Raw genomic sequence first — 16,839 nt, 5'->3', positions numbered from 1 at the left:
GGGCGGGGCGGGGCGCGCAGAGGCGGGACCTGGCAAGCCACAGTTTCCGCCGCGCTGCGCGGGCCTGGGAGCTGCCGGAGTGAACCCCGCGGGCGGTTCTGACTCTGCTGTCAGGGTAGGGGACAGAGAGAGAACTTAAGGTCCGTCCAGGGCGAGCAAACGTTATTACGGAAGAAAGCCGCCCGCGCCCTCCGTAGCCACCTGAGCGGAGGTTCTCACCTATTGGAGAAACTAATGGGTATGTGTGAGAAGGTGGGCTAGGGCTGGGCCCACCTTTTGTAGACACACAGGCCGGACCTGTAGTCCTAGCGACTTGGGAGGCCGAGGCGGGAGGATAACTTGAGGGCAGGAGTTCAAGACCAGGCTGGGTAGGTAACACAGGGCAACACCATCTCCGTTTTTTAAAAAAATAAATAATAAAAATAAAAAAGGCCGGGCGCGGTGGCTCAAGCCTGTAATCCCAGCACTTTGGGAGGCCGAGACGGGCGGATCACGAGGTCAGGAGATCGAGACCATCCTGGCTAACACTGTGAAACCCCGTCTCTACTAAAAAATACAAAAAAACTAGCCGGGCGAGGTGGCGGCGCCTGTAGTCCCAGCTACTCGGGAGGCTGAGGCAGGAGAATGGCGCAAACCCGGGAGGCGGAGCTTGCAGTGAGCTGAGATCCGGCCACTGCACTCCAGACCGGGCGACAGAGCGAGACTCCGTCTCAAAAAATAAAAAAAATTAAAATTAAAATTAAAATTTAAAAAAGGTGAGCTGGGAGGGATGAGGATGATGAAGTTAGATGGCTTAGCAGCTGTTTTGTAGAAATCACACACTTCCAATTCAGTTTCTCCTGGTGTGGGTAGGCAGGCATAGGGAAATCTGGGGATCTCAGCCTTTGTGAGACCAAACTGGCCCTGGATTTAGAGGTTTGTCTTTCTCGGGTTTCTCATGGGTGCTAACCGTGTGTCCAAGATTTCCAGAGCAGGACCAGGTAACATTCAGGCTCTTTGTCTTCATAAGTTTACTCACCCTTGTGTATGGATTTGGAGTTCAGAAAGTACATCCGTTATCTATGGTCTTTGTTGAGTTGAAGAATATTTCCAGGGCGGAGCACTAGGCAGGTCTATTGGACCGATGTGACTCTGCCACAAAGCACAGGAAAGGCTGATGCTGCATCCTCTGGCTTTCACCTGTGTGAAGATTGTATACTTTATTGAGTACACATTAAGTGCTCTGTTTGAGAAGCTCTGCAGTGTGTTTAGAAAATGTTAAGCATAGATATGTTTCTAAGTCAAGATAGTTTCTTTCTGAGACAGGGTGACGCTCTGTTGCCCAGGCTGGAGTGCACTGGCATGATCATGGCTCACTGCAGCCTCCACCTCCTGGGCTCAAGCAGTCCTCCTGCCTCAGCCTCCCAAGTAGCTGTGATCACAGGCATGCACCACCATGCCTGGCAAATTTTTTTTAGATTTGTTTTTGTAGAGACAAGGGTCTCTCTCTGTTGCCCAGGCTGGTTTTGAACTCCTGGGCTCAAGCAGTCCTCTTGCCTTGGCCTCCCAAAGTCCTGGGGTTACAGGCATGAGCCACTGGGCCTGGCCAGGAGCTTTATGAGTTTTTGGAAATAAATGCATGACCAGAGTGCAGGCTGATGAATAGCACTCGCAACAGGCAGTTCGCCAGATGTCACCAAATTTATTGTAAGCAGTGTTTTGATAAGCAGAAACTGATATACAGATAAGAATGGTGGTATTTTGGCAGCTCTAATTAATAACTGATATCAACGCATGAAAAGTTTTCACACTGCTTTTGGTGTCCTATTTCATGTGAAATAAATGACAGGTTAGACAGTTTCATTTTCAAATACGAAGAGCTACATGACTTAGTTTTTGCAGAGTGATGAACTCAGACATCATCAAAACATCGTTTTGTAGGAGGAATAGTAGCCATGCAGTAATGCAGAAATTAGAAGGTATTGTCTACGGAGCATCAGTACATGACACTTATCAACTTACTGCTTCTCAGCTCCAAATTAACCCTTCACTATATGCTCTGTGACAACGGACAGATTTCCTCTAAGCATCTAACCTTTGCAATGAGCAATATATTAAGCATTTTTAATAGACAATGTTGGCAGGACATTGCAGGAGGAAGGGGATTTCAAATAGTCCCCTGAGGGTAGTGGGTGGAGCTCTGCCTCTGGCACTTTACCAAGATACACACTTCCTTGGCAACACTGCAACTATTGGCTGTTCTAGCAATAACCTAGCACCTCACTTGATATGAAAACTGGAACTTGAAAGCCCTCCTGACTCCACTAGCAGCCCAATTCCTCACCTGCGCCTCCAATTCTTCACCTGTTCTCATCGAGCCACCGCTCTCTGTAGAGTATGGTACATCACCATTCCCTCTGCACTCACACCACTGCTTGCTGATGACCTATGTCCTGCGTGCATTCTAGTGGGTTCCTTCCTGCCTTCCCCTTGGCTGCACACCAGATCCAGCCTGGGCAAGCCATCAAACTTCTACACAGTAGCTATCCAGTAGGCTGACCTATACCTGCTCCCGTCAGATCTGAAACCTAGATTTGGGGAAGGGGTCCCTTTCAAGTTTGTCTTCTTTGAGTATTTGTCCTTAGCCACAGGTTCCTTATCTTTTCTAGACATACTTTAATCAGATTTGTTGTTTTTTCAGAGATGGGGTCTCACTATGTTTTCCAGGCTGGAGTCCAGTGGCTATTCACAGGTGCTATGATTATAGCACACTACAGTCTCATATTCCTGGCCTCAAGCAATCCTCCTGCCTCAGCCTCCTGAGTAGCTGAGACTACAGGTGCATGTCACCATGCCTGGCTGATCAGAGTTTACTCATTCATTATATCAAACTTTACCTGTTTAACCTACAGTGTGGTTTCAGTCTCATTATTGGACCCAGACTAACACAGTACCTTTAGATACTATGATTAAAGAAAAGTAAATGTAAACTATTACCGTTTCCATTCTGTTATTATTTAGGAATGACCTGCTAATATTTGTTATAATTTGACAGAATATTTCATATGTCCATGGTTTAAAAGAAATCAAAGAGCACACACTGAAAAATACGGAGACAGCACTACATGAGTGTAGAGCTGCCAGTGTAACTACTGCGTTACCCAAGAAAGCCGCCTCCAAAATATCTGCGGACACGTTCAACTAGAGATTCAACTACCAAGAATACAGCTCTGAGGGGACAACACCAACGGTGTGTACAGTTTTTCTTAATTTGTTAATTTTAAAAAATCTGTCTCCCTTTTGTGGTAAAATATACATGACATAAAATTTCCCACTTTAACCATTTTTTTTTTTTTTTTTTTTTGAGACGGAGTCTCGCTCTGTCGCCCAGGCTGGAGTGCAGTGGCCGGATCTCAGCTCACTGCAAGCTCCGCCTCCTGGGTTCACGCCATTCTCCTGCCTCAGCCTCCCAAGTAGCTGGGACCACAGGCGCCACCACCGCGCCCAGCTAGTTTTCTGTATTTTTAGTAGAGACGGGGTTTCACGGTGTTAGCCAGGATGGTTCCGATCTCCTGACCTCGTGATCCACCCGTCTCGGCCTCCCAAAGTGCTGGGATTACAGGCTTGAGCCACCGCGCCCGGCAACCATTTTTAAATGTATACTTCACTGGCATTAAGTACATCCACACTGCTGTGCAGCCTGCACCGTCATCCACCTCCAGAACTTTTATATCATCTCAAACTGTAACTCCATAACCATTCAACACTCACTCCCCGTGCCCTGCTTTACCAAGCCCCTGCAACCACCATTCTACTTTTTATCTCTATGCGTTTGATTACTGTAGTTATCTTGTATAACTGGAATCAAACAGTATTTGTCCATTTGTGATTAACTTACTTCACTTGGCACAATGTCTTCAAGGTTCATCCTTGTTGCAGCGTGTGACAGGATTTCCCTGAATAATATTCCATTGAATGTATCTACCGCATTTTCTTTATCCATTCATCTGTTGATGGACATGTGGGTTGTGTCCATCCTTTGGCTATTATGAATAAAGCTACTGTGTATGTGGGTGCACAATTCATTAATCTTTTTGTTTTTTTTTTGAGACGGAGTCTCGCTGTGTCCCCAGGCTGGACTGCAGGGGTGTGATCTCTGCTCACTGCAAGCGCTGCCTCTCGGGTTCGCACCATTCTCCAGCCTCAGCCGCCCGAGTAGCTGGGACTACAGGCGCCCGCCAACACGCCCGTCTAATTTTTTGTATTTTCAGTGGAGACAGGGTTTCACCGTGTTAGCCAGGATGGTCTCGATCTCCTGACCTCGTGATCCGCCCGCCTCGGCCTCCCAAAGAGCTGGGATTACAGGCGTAGCCACCGCGCCCGGCCTCATTAATTTTTTGAGTGTTGTATTAGGGGTCCCCAGAAGAGAACCAGACCATATAGATCTATTGGATCTCTCTAGAGATCTATATATAGATATCTATATATTTATATATAGATCTATATATCTGTGTATGTATATCTCTGTGTATGTATATATCTCTATATAAAGAGACATTCTATATATATATATTTAAAATAGAGTGTGTAAATTAATTTATTTATTTTTTGAGACGGAGTTTCACTCTCGTTGCCCAGGATGGGGTGCAGTAGCGCGATCTCGGATCACTGCAACCTCCATCTCCTGGGTTCAAGTGATTCTTCTACCTCAGCCTCCTGAGTAGCTGGGATTACAGGCGTGTGCCACCACACCCGGCTAATTTTGTATTTTTAGTAGAGACAGGGTTTCTTCATGTTGGTCAGGCTGATCTCAAACTCCTGACCCCAGGTGATCCATCCATCTCGGCCTCCCAAAGAGCTGGGATTACAGGTGTGAGCCACCGCGCCCAGCCAAGAGTAAATTTGTTTTAACAAACTTAGTAGTGATTGTGGGGGCTGGCACATCTGAAATGTGTAGGGCAGGTGACCAGGCTGGAAATGAAGGTAAGAATTGACGTTGCAGTCTTGAGTCGTAATTTTGCACAACAAGAAGCTGAAAACATCTTGTAGTTTTGAGAAATGCTTCTTTTTCAGGAAACCTGTCTTTGTTTAAGCCTTCTCTGACTGGATGAAACTCATCCACATTATAGAGGGTAATCTGCTTTACTCAAAGTCTACTGATTTCAATGTTAATCACATCTAAAAAATACCTTTATAACAACACTTAGATTGGTGTTTAACAAAACGACTGGGTATCATGTCCTAGTCAAGCTGACACATAAAATTAATCACCAGTCTATCTCTTGTCAACCTGGCACCCATACACATCTCCTTAAAACCATACTTAATCTCCATATAAAGACAATAACAAAGTCATATTTCTGCCTAACAGGATACAACTATCTGGCATAGAACTGAAAATGCAATGGCCAGGCGCAGTGGCTCACGCCTGTAATCGCAGCACTTTGGGAGGCCAAGGTGGGTGGATCACCTGAGGGCAGGAGTTCGAGACCAACCTGGCCAAGATGGCAAAACCCTGTTATGTACTAAAAATGCAAAAATTAGCCGGCTGTGGTGGCAGGTGTCTGTAATCTCAGCTACTTGGGAGGCTGATGAAGAAGAATTGCTTAAACCCAGGAGGTGGAGGTTGCAGTGAGCCAAGATGGTGCCACTGCACTCCAGCCTGGGCAACAGAGTGAGACTCTGCCTCAAAAATAAGAACTGAAAATGCATTAACTTTTCCCCAGAAAAGGATGCAAAATCCTTGGGCGATATTCACTCTTCTTAATATCCTGTAACTTAAATACTATGATAAAAAGTTAAGAGTATTTAAATATTCTAGTGTAAAGTTAATACATCCTACAGTATATAAGGGGATAAAAGAAAACAGAAAAGATTTTACACACACACACACACCCCATATTCATAAGAAAATAAATATTCACAGCAACTACCATTCTCATTTAAACAATTGGTCACGTGTTTATTATACCTGATATTTATAAATACCTTCTGTTACCCATTCCATATTCCCTTGTCCACAGCAAGCACTTGAGCTGGTTGTGTGGTTTTTTGCCTGGTGGGATGACCCAAACCTTCGTCCTGAAGGGGCTGCGCCATTCACAGTCCTGCCTGGATTGGGCTGTAGTTGTCCGTTGACTTTAATCAGAAGGTGTGTTAATTCTAAGAGACGCCCCAATGGATTCCCTGCATCCCAGACATATTTTTCCTTACCTCTATCGTGAAGTCCAATGACCCTTCGTAATTAGGAAAACAGTCATCCCAGGCAGTCGAGTGACGCCCTTCTTTACCTGTTGACTCAGAGGCATGCAAAGCCTGCAGTGGCTGGGTGTTTGTCTTGTCGTCCAGTTCAATGACGTCGTCGTTGTGTGACCTGGTGGAAGTGTTCCTCCCTTCAGAACTAAGAGCTGTAGACCAGCAGAGCATGAGGTCATGGGAACGGAAAGCGAAAGCTTTGCAAATATTGCGTAGTGCTACTCTCATTTCAACCCCTGGATTCCCGGACCTGTAAATCCTCTCTGTCAGAGAAACGGTATCACGTATTGGTCACTGATTTAGAGACTATATGGCTTCTTGGGGAGCCTTGTCTCAGCCCTGCAAGGTATGGTCACCTGGCTGGTACTGTAACTGAATTTTCTTTCTTTCTTTCTTTCTTTTTTTTTTTTTGAGACAAAGTTTCACTCACTCTTGTTGCCCAGGCTGGAGTGCAGTGGCACAATCTCGGCTCACACAACCTCCGCCTCCCAGGTTCAAGCTATTCTGCCTCAGCCTCCCAAGTAGCTGGGATTACAGGCCCCTGCCACCAGGCCCGGCTAATTTTGTATTTTTAGTAGAGATGGGGTTTCTCCATGTTGGTCAGGTTGGTCTCGACCTCCTGACCTCAGGTGATCTGCCCGTCTTGGCCTCCCAAAGTGCTGGGATTACAGGCGTGAACCACTGCGCCCGGCTGTAACTGAATTTTTAAAAGGCCATTCCACTGTTCTGTCAAGCCAGCTGCTTCAAGACGGTGGGCAATATGGTAACACCAGTGAATTCCATGAGCACGGGCTCACTGCTGCACTTCATTTGTCTCAAATTGAGTTCCTTGAACAGAAGCAATGCTGTGTGGAATACCATGACAGTAGATAAGGCATACTGTAAGTTCACAAGTGATAGTTCTGGCAGAAGCACTGTGTACTGGGAAGGCAAATCCTTATGTAGGGTACGTGTCTATTCCAGTAAGAACAAAATGCTGCTGATTCCATGGTGTAAGTGGTCCAATAGAATCAACCCGCCACCAGGTGGCTGGCTCATCACCCTGGGGAAGGGTGCCACGGTGGAGCACAGTGTTGATTTCTGTTTCTTTTTTTTTTTTTGAGACGGAGTTTCGCTCTGTCACCCAGGCTGGAGTGCAGTGACCGGATCTCAGTTTACTGCAAGCTCCGCCTCCCAGGTTCACGCCATTCTCCTGCCTCAGCCTCCGGAGTAGCTGGGACTACAGGCGCCCGCCACCTCGCCCGGCTAGCTTTTTGCATTTTTCAGTAGAGACGGGGTTTCACCGTGTTAGCCAGGATGGTCTCGAACTCCTGACCTCGTGATCCGCCCATCTCGGCCTCCCAAAGTGCTGGGATTACAGGCTTGAGCCACCGCGCCTGGCCGATTTCTGTTTCTAGCAGATTAGGCTCTCAGCAGCGGCTCTGGCCAGCTTGGCTCTGGCTAGTGAAATTCCATGTTGCTGAGCTCATGCATACCTTCACCACTGCCACGAAACTTTGGGTTGTGGAAAATGGCTGACTAGTATCCACACAAAAGTCAACCTACTCACTTGATTATTAAAATCCTCCTCTGCTGAGGTCACCCTTTGATGAGTATTCCACGTGGAATACAAATGTTTTTGTTTTTCACTCATTCAGAAAGGTGGGTCCATTCACTTGTTCCCCAGATCTCCTGATCACCAGTTTTCTTTTCTTTTCTTTTTTTTTTTTTGAGACGGAGTCTCGCTCTATCACCCGGGCTGGAGTGCAGTGGCCGGATCTTCTCAGCTCACTGCAAGCTCCGTCTCCCGGGTTTACGCCATTCTCCTGCCTCAGCCTCCCGAGTAGCTGGGACTGCAGGCGCCCGCCATCTCGCCCGGCTAGTTTTTTGTATTTTAGTAGAGACGGGGTTTCACCGTGTTAGCCAGGATGGTCTCGATCTCCTGACCTTGTGATCCGCCCGTCTCGGCCTCCCAAAGTGCTGGGATTACAGGCTTGAGCCACCGCGCCCGGCCTCTTTTTTTTTTTTTTTGAGACAGAGTCTGGCTCTGTTGCCCAGGCTGGAGTGCAGAGGCATGATCTTGGCTCACTGCAACCTCCGCCTCTCAGGTTCCAGCGATTCTCCTGCCTCAGCCTCCCGAGTAGCTGGGATTACAGGCACGCACCACCACGCCAGGCTAATTTTGTATTTTTTAGTAGAGACAGGATTTCACCATGTTGGCCGGGCTGGTCTCAAAATCCTGACCTCGGATGATCCACCTGCCCCTGCCTCCCAAAGTGCTGGGATTAGAGGCGTGAGCCACCGTGCCCAACCTCATCACCAGTTTTTTCTTTTCTTTTCTTTTTTTTTCTTTTGAAATGGAGTCTCACTCTGTCACCCAGGCTGGAGTGCAGTGGCGCAATCTTGGCTCAGTGCAGTCTCTGCCTTCCGAGTTCAAGTGATTCTCCTGCCTCAGCCCGTAATCCCAGCACTTTGGGAGGGCAAGGCGGGTGGATCATGAGGTCAGGAGATTGAGACCATCCTGGCTAATGCTGTGAAAACCTGTTTCTACTAAAAATCCAAAAAATTAGCTGGCGTGGTGGCGGCGCCTGTGGTCCCAGCTACTTGGGAGGCTGAGGCAGGAGAATGGCGTGAACCTGGGAGGTGGAGCTTGCAGTGAATCGAGATTGCCTGCACTCCAGCCTGGGTGATAGTGCAAGACTCCATCTCAAAAAAAAGCCAACTGTAGGGAACCTGGCCTACTGGGCTGGTTCTGTCTCCCACTCCCTCTTTCCAGCCTCAGTCTCTCAGTCTGGCTGTCTGGTAAGCAGGACAAATGTAAAACCATGATTTGGTAGTAGACACATTTGCTACCTTGCCTGGGGATCACGGAAATCCAGCCTGCTGAGAAAGGAAGGAGAGCAAAGCACACGTGAGGAGTCCCTGAAGGAGAAAGAGTTCTCCATGCAACAGTCTTTGCTTGCAGTCCATTACTGAGCCCTGGCTGTATCTCTACCCCTGGTTCTTTGAGTCACCTTTAAATGCTGATAACAAATTTCCCTCTTTGACTTTAACTTGATTTTATGCTGTTCTCCTACTTGTAACCAAGTGTTTTAGCTGACTGCAGAAATTACACTGATTCTATGTGACTTGGTGCCCTAGAGCCCAAGGAGATCCTGTCGTATACGTTGTTCTCTGTAACCCCAGCACCTACGACTGAGATCTTCCTGAAGATACCTGACACATGTTAGGACAAAGTGAAGTCACAACTTGCCATCTCTTCTGTTTGTTGTTGAAAACAAACATCTAGAAATGGCTTAAAAGTGACATCAAACCTAATAGTGCATGAATTTTTGTGAACTATCCTGGCAGGTCAGAAAAAAATGAATTAGAATTCTCATTATATTTCATATATCAGAATGGCTCTTTAAACAAGAAAAGAACCAAATTATAAAGAATCATCTTTTATCTAGAAGAACTGGCAAATATTGTACAAATAAAGGATTTTACTGGAGAAGTCACAAGAGGCATACACTGGGTGGTACTGCTTGTATACGTTATAAATAGGAGGACCTGAACTTTTCTTTAATTTTTTGAGATGGAGTCTTGCTCTGTCACCCAGGCTGGAGTGCAGTGGCGCAATCTTGGCTCATTGCAACCTCTGCCTCCTGGGCTCAAGCGACTCTCCCTGACCTCAGGTGATCCACCAGCTTCAGCCTCCCAAAGTGGGATTACAGGCATAAGCCACCACACCCGGACTTTTTAAAAATTTTATTTTCGATTCAGGGGATCATGTGCATGTTTGTTGCACAGGCACATTGTGTACTGGGGGAGACTGGTCTTCTAGTAAACCCATTACCCAAATAGTAAACAGTGGACCCAGTAAGTGATCTTTCAGCCCTTGTTCCCCACCCGCTCTCCCTGCTTTTGGAGTCCCAGTGTCTATTATTTCCATCTTTATGTCCATGTGCACCCATTGTTTAGCTCATTTATAAGTTTCTACTTAAACTTTAGCTCCCTTGTAAGTTTAAGCTCACTAAGTATAAGTGAGAACAAGTAGTATTTGATTTTCTGTTTGAGTTAATTTACTTAGGATAATGGCCTCCAGCTCTTATCAATATTGTTGCGAAGGACATGGTTTTATTCTTTTTTTGTGGCTGCTTTATTTTTATTTTATTTATTTTTAGAGATGGGGTCTCGCCCTGTCACCCAGGCTGGAGTACAGTGATGTGATCATTGTTCACTGCAGCCTCAAACTCCTGGGCTCAAGTGATCCTCCCACCTCAGCCTCCCAAGTAGCTGAGACTATAGGTGTGCACCACCATGTCTGGCTAATTTTTTATTTTATTTGTAGAAATAGAGTCTCACTCTGTTGCCCAGGTTGATCTTGAACTCCAGACTTTGAGCAGTCCTCTCACCCTGGCATCCCGAAGCACTGTGATGACAAATACGAGCCACTTCACCTGCCTAATAGGAGGACTTTGGGAGCTCATTTGCACTTTGTTTTCAGTAGGAGAAGGACATCCAAAAGAGGATTCTTGAGACCTCCTTCCTTGGTTCCGGTAGTCATTCCCATTTTGGCAAACATATAACATTATCAAACATCTTCTCTCAGATCTGCTAGCAAAATGGTGGAGAGCCTGATAGACTCATTAGCCCTGGACAATATGATTCTGACTATCATGTGTGCCTCCGTCACCCCAGGCCAGATTCCAGCAATAAACCTTTGTCACTGGCACACCTGCTTACCTCTTGAAAACCCTGTCTCAGAGCGGTGTGGCTCGCCAGGCTGAACGATCTGTGGTCCTCCTCACCCACCGCTGGAAATGCTGAGGCAGAGGTGTGTTCAGGGCTGATGCCCGGGAAGGCTGTGATCCTCAGACAGGAAACCCTCCTGAGAAGGCAGATGGGAAGACGGGAACTGAAGTACTGGGCTTCAGAGGGAGTGAGAGTTGGTGCCTCCCCAGTTACATATGCTCTGACAGGAATATTCCAGAATATCCCAGGAATATTCTGGGACTTTAGAGACCACACTAGAGGAGTGAGGCCTTGCCAGGCGAGGCAGAATCTTTAGGGAGCATGGCTGCTGCTGTTAGTTACTGAGAGTGAGCTGGGTCTTTTAGTCTTGGGAGGACTTTCTTCCTAATAGCAAGCTGGAGAAGAGATGTGGCAACTTCTCTTTGCCCTCCTTTCTTGGGGCTGGACATAGGGGTAGAGGTGTCCCCCAAGAAGTTCCTTGGTGGTGGGGGTAAAGATGGTCCCTTCTGAGACCAGAGGCCTCCTTGTGGTCAAGTGTGAGCTGACGGTGAGAAAACCGACCTACACACCAGATTAACTGAGTCGTGACGGTCTCAACATTTGTTTTCCCTTTCCTTTTCTCAAGGATTTTAGTAAATCCCCATTTGTAGGTCTCAGCTCAGTTTCAGCTGTGTCACTGGGTTTTGTAAGAAACCTTTCTGTGCATGAGTGGAGGAACAGCACCTTCTTGTGGTTAGCATGAAGGTGGCAGTATTAAACATTTATTTTTAGTTATTTATTTATTTCTTTGAGATGGAGTCTGGCTCTTGTTGCCCAGGCTGGAGTGCAGTGGTGTGATATCAGCTCACTGCAACCTCCGCCTCCCAGGTCTCCTGCCTCAGCCTCCTGAGTAGCTGAGATTACAGGTGCCCACCACCATGCGCGGCTAATTTTTTAATTTTTAGTAGAGACGGGGTTTCACCATGTTGATCAGGCTGGTTTCAAACTCCTGACTTCATGATCCGCCTGCCTCGGCCTCCCAAAGTGCTGGGATTATAGGCGTGAGGCACCGTGTCCAGCCCAACATTTATTAAAGAAGGTATCATTGCCTTGTGGAGCTGTATAAGACTAGAAGTTTATACAAGGGCTATGGTGTCCATCTTGGCCTGCTGGAAGTAGTAACCACAGACTCTAAGTGGAGAAGTTGGGGCCCATTGGGGGCATTTGAATCTCCGGAATCCACCCATCGCAATGTCAGGGCCTGCTTTTGCATACCTGAGTGAGAGAAAAAGGTATGTTCCAATTTGAACTCTGATTCTCCACAGAAAAGGCAGCTGGAGTTGGGGTCATCCCATCCAGCACATCCAGGTGGCCACTGGAATTCCCTGCAAGAGTCCTAACTCCCTGCAACGTGGGACACTGAAGGCCAAAGGGCTCCCTCTGGCCTCTTGAGAACAACTGGGGGCCAAGCTGAAAGCTTTGCGGGGACCCAGACAGGCCAGTGTAAAATCAGCTCTAATTTATGGGGTGCCCCAGCACACTGGGCTCATCAGAAAATCCCTGCTGCTTTTGCTTTATTTGTTGCTGTGATGGATGACTAAGGTTTGAAGGAGGAAGAAGAACCATCAGGTAAGTAAAGCACAGTTGAGGAACTGTGAGGGAACGGTGGGCCTCAACTTCACCTGGAGAAAATATCCCAAACAAAGCAAAAGCAGCTTGAGATGGGATGTTGTGAGTGGAGCAATAAAAGAGACAATGGAAACAAACATTTCCCTCCCTTGGTATGGTCAGCCAGCAGGGCTCACAGACGCTGGGCTGCCAGTCGTGGGCACCCCTGCTGTGGTGCACCCCCGGGAAGCACAAGAAGCTGAGGGGCCAAGGTCATTCACTCAGCCTTTTAAAGATCTTGCCTTCAGGCAGAGCACAGGAGCAGTGGGTAGGGTATGAGTGATACCAGATACTGCATGTAACAAGGAATAAAGGGAGGGTAAACACTTCTGCCATCTGTCTCGTCTATGTTCCAATTCCATCCTGACTCCTTGTTCTGGAGTGGTGTCGTGAGGCTCTCAAGGCACACTCCGACCATGTGCTCTTCCAGGGAATGCCTGCCCAAACGCCTCACTCCTGCCCTGGCCATTCAACAAAACCAGTCCTGCTGCCCTGGCTAGGGACTGAGCTGGATTCAAAGGGAGCCCTGTGTCAAGTGACTCTGAGGGGGACAAGCCTCTCTGCTCGGCTCGGAGATAAACCTCTGCTCCGTAAGAGTGCTTTGCCTGGGAGGCCAGAAAATGGAGCCAATCTCATCTCCTACAACTCTTGGGAAGTATAGGTTCTGTTTCTGGCAAGCACAGGTTCTCCCGGAAAGGGCAGGTCATGGGTCAAACCATGATGGTTCATGTTTCCCGTGATGGCTCCTGAGTATCTTCACAAAGTACTAATCTGAGTGACTGCTGAGTTATTTCATTGAATTAACTTTTTTTTTTTTTTTTTGAGACGGAGTCTTACTCTGTTGCCCAGGCTGGAGTGCAGTGACATGATCTCAGCTCACTGCAACCTCTGCCTCCCAGGTTCAAGTGATTCTCCTGCCTCAGCCTCCCCAGTAGCTGGGATTACGGGCGTGCGCCACCACATCCAGCTAATTTTTGTATTTTTAGTAGAGACGGGGTTTCACCTTGTTGGCCAGGCTGGCCTCGAACTCTTGACCTCAAGTGATCCACTTGCCTCAGCTTCCCAAAGTGCTGGGATTACAGGCATGAGCCACCGCACCTGGCTCCAGATGTTTTTCAGTAGGTGAGGGTTAAGCGAACTGTGGTACCCTCACACCATGGAATACTACTCTACAATAAAAAAGAACAAAACAAACTACTGACACAACAACCAGGATGAAACTCCTGAAAATTATGCCAAGTGAAAAATATTAATTCTGAAGTTTACATGTTGTATGATTCCACTTTGTCATTCTTCAACTGACAATTATGGAAATGAAGAAAGAATTAGTGGTAAAGAAGGGGGTGGAGGTGGGAGGGAAGTGGCTGTGGCTATAAAACAGCAACAGGAGTGATTCATGTGGTGACTGAATTTTTCAGTATCTTGACTATGCCAATGTCAATATTCTGGTTGCATTGTACTATAGTTTTGGATGATGTTACCATTGCTGAAGGCTGGGTAAAGGGTACATGGGATTTCTCTGTAACAGTTTTTGTACCTGCAGGTGAATCTACAATTATCTCAAACAAAACTTAACAAAATTATGGAAGAAAATGGAAAGAGATGGCAGAGACTACAAATATGTATTTACCTCACTCCACAATGACACTTGGCTCTTATCCACCTTAGACAAGTATGAAGATTTATTTGGAGGGAGAAGTCTCCTGTGCACTCGAAAGTCTCTAAGGCTGCCTCAAATTTGAGTCTCATCAGTACCACTAAGATCTCTTGTAGAAGGGAGGACTGTTAAAGCTTGTGAGTTACTTTCTTACCTCCAAAATAGTTAGATATTTGCTTTATTTTTAAGATATTCTGTGCTAACTAGTAGACCTTGGGCCAAAGAATTCATGATGTATTTCAAAGAACAGGCAAATGTCACAAATGGTCATGATGGATGAGGTAGAAGCCCCCAGGACAGACTGGAGTACGTGAAACATGCCCACGGGCACGTGGGTCTGGGACGGGAAGGGAGCAGCATGGGCGCTGACTCTTAGGAGGGAAGTCATTCAAGATCTCATTCCCTACAAGGCGGACTGCGGCTTGCCTGTCAAGACAGTTGAACATGCTGCTTCTTCAACGGGTGCACACAAAGGGTTGGACAAAACTGCTTGGAGACTTTCTCGCTTGGTTTGTGGTTACCTCAAAAACTGACAAGGGATAGTTATATAAAATGTGAACACTGGGGAAGGATGGAGAGGGACATATGGACACTCATTGTACTATTTTTGTAGCTTCCATAAGTAGTTCAAATAAAAAGTTTTTAAAAAGCTAACTTTGTCTTGGTTGGAAATTTGCTCAAGTCACTTTTGTTTAGTCAGTGAACAGGTAAGTATTTTCTCCCTTGAAAGTATCTCAGCTTAAGAAACAGTAAACATCTGGGGAAGGAGAGACCCTCGGATGCCCAGCCATGCCTGGGGTCTGGCCCCTCCACACCCACCTCATTGTCACTGCTGGAGGTCTCAGTGTCAGAGGAGGACATGGGCTGATGCACGGGTGGCTCCTTCTCCTTGGGGTCATTGTGTTCACACTTTGCCAGGGACAGGGGCTCCTAATGTGTCCAGAGTTTGTTCCTTCTGGTGGGTTCATGGTCTCGCTGGCTTGCTGTGGACCTTCGTGGTATTACAGCTTTTAAAGGTGGCACCCAAAGAGTGAGCAGCACCAAAATTTATTGGGAAGAGCGAAAGAACAAAGTTTCCACAGGCTGGAAAGGGACCCAAGTGGGTTGCTGCTGCTGGGTTGGGTGGGGGGAGGTGGCTAGCTTTTATTCCCTTATTTGGTCCCAGCCTATGTCCTGCTGATTGGTCCATTTTACAGAGTGCTGATTGGTGCATTTTACAGAGCACTGATTGGTGCATTTTACCACCCTCTAGCTAGCCACAGAGCACTGATTGGTGCATTTTACAAACCTCTTGTAAGACAGAAAAGTTCTGGAAGTCCTCACTCCACCCAGGAAGTCCAGTTGGCTTCACTAAGGGGGCAGAAAGTCACATGAATTTTATTCAGCCAATAAATAACATCTAAGAACGTTAAGATCCATGCTTTATCCTTTACACACCTTTACGCTTGCAAATAAAGGGCATGATTATGGGAATTTTTCTCAGTTGAAAAGGTAGTTTTCAGTATTTCTAGCTGCTGAAGAATTCTCAAAATTTGCTGTCTCTCTGCCGGGCGCGGTGGCTCAAGCCTGTAATCCCAGCACTTTGGGAGGCCGAGGCGGGTGGATCACGAGGTCAGGAGATCGAGACCATCCTGGCGAACACGGTGAAACCCCGTCTCTACTAAAAAATACAAAAAAACTAGCCGGGCGAGGTGGCGGGCGCCTGTAATCCCAGCCACTTGGGAGGCTGAGGCAGGAGAATGGCGTGAACCCGGGAGGCAGAGCTTGCAGTGAGCTGAGATCGCGCCACTGCACTCCAGCCTGGGCGACAGAACGAGACTCCGTCTCAAAAAAAAAAAAAAAAATTTGCTGTCTCTCTCTTAATAGAAAATGTATGTCTGAAACAAAAAGCGGCTGGCAAGGGGAACTGGAGGCTGCTCCCATCCTGACCCCATTTCTTATCCTACACCACAGAACTACTGATGCCCAGAGAATGATGAGAAGCACATTTACAACAGTAATTTCTCTTATAATTCTTACCCTCAGGATGCCCCTTATTAATTCACGGCATAGTCAGCATGTGTTGGGGCTCTTCTGGATGAAAAGAATGGGTTTTACTGACAAACCCAACAGTTCCTCAAGACAATTTGTATTTTATTAGTTAAAACAGAAAACAGGAAGCCAGGCACGGTGGTTCAAGTCAGGCGCGGTGGCTCACGCCTGTAATCCCAGCACTTTGGGAGGCTGAGGTGGGTGGACTGTCTGAGGTCAGGAGTTTGAGACCAGCCTGCCCAACATAGTGAAACCCCATCTCTACTAAAAATACAGAAAATTACCTGGGCATGGTGGCAGGCGCCTGTAATCCGAGCTACTAGGGAGGCTGAGGCAAGAGAATCGCTTGAACCTGGGAGGCGGAGGTTGCAGCGAGCCAAGATAGTGCCATTGCACTCCAGCATGGGGAATAAGAGTAAAACTCTTTCTGAAAAAAACAAAAAAAGGCCGGGCGCAGTGGCTCAAGCCTGTAATCCCAGCACTTTGGGAGGCCGAGACGGGCGGATCACAAGGTCAGGAGATCGAGACCATCCTGGCTAACCCGGTGAAACCCC

At 47.1% G+C, this 16,839-nt stretch overlaps 1 long non-coding RNA gene across 1 annotated transcript; it reads left to right on the top strand.

The window, feature by feature from the left end:
• Positions 1–43: 43 nt before the first annotated feature.
• Positions 44–14,892, top strand: LOC111529505. Its single transcript, XR_003306649.2, has 3 exons — positions 44–238; positions 3,035–3,229; positions 14,141–14,892. It is a non-coding gene; the product is annotated as an uncharacterized LOC111529505 (long non-coding RNA).
• Positions 14,893–16,839: the final 1,947 nt, after the last annotated feature.

This window comes from Piliocolobus tephrosceles, chromosome 14 (assembly GCF_002776525.5).
Source record: "Piliocolobus tephrosceles isolate RC106 chromosome 14, ASM277652v3, whole genome shotgun sequence".
Taxonomy (NCBI): Eukaryota; Metazoa; Chordata; class Mammalia; order Primates; family Cercopithecidae; genus Piliocolobus; species Piliocolobus tephrosceles.
Note: the sequence above shows the minus strand (reverse complement) of the source record. Positions and strands in the feature narration are given on the sequence as shown.